Genomic DNA, 6,592 nt, shown 5'->3' with positions numbered 1-6,592 from the left:
AGAAAAATGGGTTCATGCCATGAAAGATGAGTTAAGTGCTCTAAATAAAAATAACACTTGGACTTTTGTTCCTCGTCCAGTTAATGCAAATGTTGTGGGATTAAAAATGATTTTTCGAACTAAATTTCGATCAGATGGGTCCGTTGAATGTTAAAAAGCTCGTCTCGTAGCTCAAGGATTCAGTCAAGTTCCGGGTCATGACAACTCTCTCACATTTAGCCCTATGGTTAAAGCCACTACTGTTCGCGTAGTTCTGGCCTTAAGTGTTATACCCAATTGGTATCGCCATCAATTAGATGTAAATAATGCTTTCTTGCATGGCAATCTTACAGATAATGTTTTTATGGAACAACCAAAGGGCTTCATTGATTCTCAACTTCCCTCTCATGTTTGCAAATTAAACAAAGCCATTTATGGCTTAAAACAAGTCCCTAGGGCTTGCTTTCATCGTCTCAGTTCTTTTCTTCTTCATAATGGTTTCTCAAGTAGTCGAGCTGATCCTTCTTTATTCATTTATAAACGTGGGACTTACATCATGTATCTGCTAGTGTATGTTGATGATCTTATTCTCACCGGCAATCATCAACAGACTCTAGCATTGTTCATTTCCACTCTTAATAAAGAATTTGCCATGAAGGATCTTGGGAAACTCAACTACTTTTTGGGTATATACGTTTTCGACCCCCTGTCATTCGGGTCAAGCTTCGCCACTGCTAACAATGGTCTCTTCTTAAATCAGTCCAAGTACACACTGGATATTCTAACACGTGCAAAGATGTTGGATGCAAAACCTGCTCCCACACCTTTAAGCATCGATGTTCTTTTGTTTCTACAGGTACCATGTTTTCAGATACTACACTTTATTGATCCATTATAGATGCTTTCCAATATTTGACGATCACAAGGCCTGACATCGTGTATGCTGTTAATCAAGTCAGTCGGTTCTAGTTCTTACATGCTCTTACCATCGATCATTTTCAAGAAGTTAAACGAATTTTGCGCTATCTCAAGGGTACTCTTGCACATGGATTACATTATAGACGTCCCATTTCCACATTATTGCTAGGTTACTCTGATGCTGATTGGGCTCGTTATTTAGAGACTCATCATTCTACTTATGGTTATTCTATATTCTTGGGAGGAAATCTAATCTCATGGAGTGCTAAGAAACAGCCAACTGTTGCCAGATCTAGTTGTGAATACGAATACAGTGCCATGGCATACACTGCTACAGAAATTGTCTAGTTAACTCATCTTCTACTGGAACTTCATGCTCTTCCTCCGGACAGACCAACTATCCTTTGTGACGATCAAAGTGCTATTTTCCTTACTCTGAATCCGGTTACCCATAAACGAGCCAAACACACTGATCTTGATTATCATTTTTTGGCCGTAGTTAATAACTGCTGGTAAATTGGCTACTAAGTTTGTTCCAACCAAGCTTCAGGTGGCTGACATTTTTATAAAAAGTCTTCCAAATTCTCAGTTCAACAATTTTCGACAAATGCTTAATATTGTTCCACCGCCGTTCAGCTTGTAGGGGGATGGTAGATAATATATTGTGATAGCCCTTATGTGTATTTGTATAAATCTCTAGGTGTCTTAACGTAAATTTAGTGTCTATATTGTATTATGTATTATGATATATTCATCAATAGAAAACACTTTCAAATACAAACAATGCCATAACGTTTATCAATGCCAGATCAATATCCTCATATCAAAACCTCACTAGAACCTCACCACTTATCATACGCACTATTAGATATAGTGTACTTAGCGATGAATATATGTATTTACTGGTGAATGCTAATTTATTATTTCTAATAATGTGTTTACATGTATTTACATTATGTTTACATATAGTGTATTCAGTGGGAAATACAATGTATTATATGTCACCGTGTTTATAAACTCTGATAAATACATTTATTCAACACGTAATCAGACATCAATGTATAATTTATATTTGTTTTTGTATCCTCCATAACCATGAATTATTGCATTATATCTTCTTTATCACCTACAAAAGACGAATAATATACGGTATAAATTTTTTCTACAATTCTTATGACATCACATTAATAAAACGGGGAAATGCATTAAAGAACAAAATGAATGAAATATTATCTTAATATTAAATACCGGTTTCATAGTACATACTAAATCGCATTATTCTGTCTGACACATATTATTTACTTGGACCATTAGAAGTTGTAGATTGTTACACGATTAAAAGGCTATTAACCCTCATCAAATTAACTGTTTATAATAGAAATCAATTATAACTATATTATAATTAACTTAGTTTGCGAACAAAAGAAATATTAATCTAAAGCCCATTTGGTTTCAATCCAAAAAAATTAAAGGAGGAAGTAGAGCCGTAGAGGCCCATCATCATGTATTGGGTTTGAAAAGACAAAACTAATAGAAGATCCAAATTTAAAAGGGTGTTATAGTTTCAGTTTACTGGTTTTTAATTTGTAATAAAATAATTTCTGTCTTAATAAATCAAGATTAATAATATATCATATAGTTCTAATATTAAATTGGTGATACAACTTTTTTTAGTTGAATCCAGTTAAAAATAAACTTATTATGATTTTATTTTATTTAATGTCACATTGTTATTCTGATTGAATCTGGTTAAATAGTAATTTGTATATTTATATATTATGATATTATTACTTTAATTAGATTTGATTTGATTAATTTTTATACATTTCTTGTAAGATCACTGACCCACTACAGTGGGGCTGCCTAGAAACAGTTTTTAGCTGTGGGCCTGTGGCCCATCATGTATGGGCTTTACCCCTCAGGCCCTCACAAATCACAATCAAAACCAGCTTAAAAAAAGCCTCTCCTCCCATTTCACATAACTAATTTTTAGGCTTTCTTGTATAAAAAGGTTCATCATTCCTCTCTCTCACATCATCAAGTTACTATAAACATCCATAGCCAGTCTATTGTGAATTCTCTAAACAAAAAAAAAAAAAAAAAAAAAATTACTAATTACTCCTAATCGATTTTCATTCAACCTTAAGAAGTTAATTATTTGTAAGATGAATATGTACATCAAAACTTTTTTTCTTTCGACATATTATAATATTTTAAAGGTTGCCTTCAATACTTTCAAAATAAACTTAACTAGATTAGTACCCGCCGCAATGCGGCGGGGTTCAGTACAAACAATGACAAATTTTAACACAACACATTCAAGGTTGAATTGCTATTATAAATAGTACAATAAAACACAACACGTTTAAAGACAAACTACTACTCGAAACACTTTTAAAAAGATACAACGTCAACAATTTTCTTTCTGTACTACACGACTAAACCTAATGCCTTCTAATCTATGATAATACATCGTCGTGATACAACTGGTTGTTCCGTCTTCGTTAGGTAGTGTCCAACTGGTCTAGCTGGTTTGCCTCATTTTGGACCTCAGCATTCATTCGCCGGTCGTTCAACGCATCCTTCCTTTATAGTGAAAGAAGTGTCGATCAACATAAGACACATTAACTTTGAAGTCATGCTCAAGAGTTGTTTTTTTAAGAGACCCCTCTTGCCTATGGATACACGCATGACCTTCTTCTTGCCTTCTAGCCCAGTCTTAATTGGAAATCTTCTGAAACAGGTGGTGTTTATGGGTAAAGTATCTGCAACGCCCATATTGCATGCTTCTGAATTCATATCATGAGATTAGTATAAAGAACAAACCAAAGGAATATGTCAAAAAAAAACTCACAAACGATATTCAAAACCTCTATCGTGACATATAATTCTCGTACCATACAAAGTAATCGACAACATATATCAAGAAATATGAAACACGAATATAAAAAATTCATGAACCACGTACTTTTTCTTGGTTTGTATGTAAGGTCAGACAGTGGCGAAGTTTGAAAATTTTCACCGGGTGGTCAGAAGTCACCGGACCTAAACATTCTATATAAGTAAATTTTTTTCTTATAAAATCGGGGGGTCGAAAACGTATATATCTAAAAAGTTCTATACGAAACGTACATACATAACACTACTGAGCGAAAAGTTCAGAGGGTCGGACGCCCCTCCCGACCCGTTGAAAGCTACGCCCCTGAGGCCAGATGCTTAACAATACCATATTCACTTTCCTTGTTTTCAATATATTAACACTTGTATAACTTACAGACATGTGTTACTATGTTAAATTGTTATTTATCTTTTTTTTTAAATGGAAAATTTCATTTTTTACTCCTTGTGAGACGTGAACTTGTTACTTCTTCATGTATCACAAATTTCTTTACTTCTTGTGAGACTTGAATCTGTTACTTCTCCAATTTAAGTACTCATAGAAGCATTGCTTCTACCATTAAGACTGTGGGGTATGGTGGGGCTTGGGTTGGACATTTGGTGACACGTGTAAAGGGAGCCCCCCACCGCCTGGTTACGTGTCCGCGGGGTATGGCGGGACGTGGGTTGGGCTTGGGTTGGGTGCACCGGTGGCATAAATTAAAAAAAAATAAATTTACAAAAAATTTTAAAAAAAATCACACAACATTTATAAAAAAAAACCTACAACTTCATTAAAATTTAAAATTACATAATCCTAAAAATTACATAATTTATAAAAATTACAAAATAAACCTAGAGCGTTAAATAAATTTCAAAAAGGTCGATCTTGTCGAACGCCTTTCGCTCCTTGCCTCGAAACTCTATGTTCGCCACCGCCACCCGGTCCTCGTGGCTCAACTCGCCGCTCGGAACCACTTCGTAGTAAGCCTTGAAACGATCGAGCTTGGGCCGTAGCTCGCGCCATTTATGTTGGCACGTGTTGAGGTTGTGGCGGTGGTTACCGACGTGGGATGGGGGGACCAATGGGTGGGGGTTACAAATATATAGAGGGTTGTTGGGAGACTGGGGTGACGGTTTGGTGGTAGTGGGGGGACCGTTTGAATTTTAAATTCAAAATTTGAAATTTTGACCGCCTGACGTGGCAGGGTGACAGCCTGACGTGGCGGGGTGAAGAAATGATAGTCCGCCAGCTAGCTTGGCCAAACCGCCCCACGCTCGGCTTGAAAGTCAAGCCTCAAGGGGCCACGCCACAACCCAAGCCCACCCGGAGTGGTGCCTTAGGTGTTTTACCCCAACCCACGCCCAAACCCCCGCCCCATACCCCACGGCCTAAGCCACCAACCCCAATAAAAATTGTTATTTATCTACCCAAAATATAAAGCTTTTTATAATACAAAAGTATTAGTTTTCAATATATCATATGTATGCATGCATGTATTTGGCTGAAAATTTTCATATAACGTGAAAATAATAATATTTTTGAATGGTTTTGGAACTCGTTTTGTAAAGATTCATTTTCCAACCCGTAAAAAAATATATATATCGTGCTCTGGTTAAACTAAAAAAAGCCAGCCTTATTACAACGTTATAATAATTCATTTACAACCCTACAATCTTGCTTGACTCATAAAGATAAACAGGCTATGTTTATGTCACACAATTTAAATTAAGTTGGAGTTGATGTTTATGACAAAATTACTATACAAGTTGTATGCGAGTTCATCAATTTCAGCATATTACAAGCCAACATGATTATTTAATTCTTAGTGTATCATCTTCGCCTCCACCGACCAATGTCGTATCCTCCACGGCCACCACCACAGCATCTTGTCTTGAACCAAATTCATCGAGATCTTTATAAAACGACCCATTTGACCTCTTAGTTGACCTAACTCATCTGCTTTGCCAGTCTTATTCATCTTAGATGTCGAAGCTTGCCTCTTGTGGCAGTCGTTTTACTCTTAAGAAAGCGGTGTTAGGTAGCTTACCAATCTGTTGTCTGGCTAGCTTCCGAGCCTCGAAAATGGTTTTTGGTGCCAAAAAAATTGGGTATGAAATTTTTTAGAGATTTAAAGATGATGGTAATGGTGTATGATGGATACATTGGGTATAATTTCAATGGCTAAACGTATCCAAACCCAAAGGAGGCCAGTGATGGTATTAGAGGAATCGATTCTATAACACTTTTAGTATTTGGTTACAATTAAACCACCATGACAATGATTTAGCCATGTGGGTGGGTGGGATGCTTACAATTTTCTCATTTATTGATTGAAAATATTATTTTGAAACTTTCTCCTTACACACATATTTACTATTCAACTTTTTACTAATTTTCATGCCCTGATGACTTTTCTTATATGCACACTTACTTCTCTTATATCTTTTACTATTTTTATTAATATAATTATCCTTAGGCGTATTTTGTTTTTCATATATAACTTTTAAGATATCATGTTCTATAAAATTCCAAGTATTCAGTTGCAATATGCTTATTTTTATTTATGCACTGATATAAGTTTTATTCAAAACCAAGTTGTTAAGAGTAATAATGTACAAGTGATCAAGCAAACAAATATACATGTTATCAAAGCTACATCACGGTTTAGTTTTAGTTTTTCATATATAGCCATGGCGTTTACCCTTTTTGATTTTTAATAATATAATATAATGTTGGATAATATTCTGAATATACTATTGCAACGTGCTTATACTTCTCTTTCGATTGCTGTATCGAATGCCGGTACCGTATGCA

This window comes from Helianthus annuus, chromosome 12 (genome assembly GCF_002127325.2).
Source record: "Helianthus annuus cultivar XRQ/B chromosome 12, HanXRQr2.0-SUNRISE, whole genome shotgun sequence".
Lineage (NCBI taxonomy): Eukaryota > Viridiplantae > Streptophyta > Magnoliopsida > Asterales > Asteraceae > Helianthus > Helianthus annuus.
Note: the sequence above shows the minus strand (reverse complement) of the source record.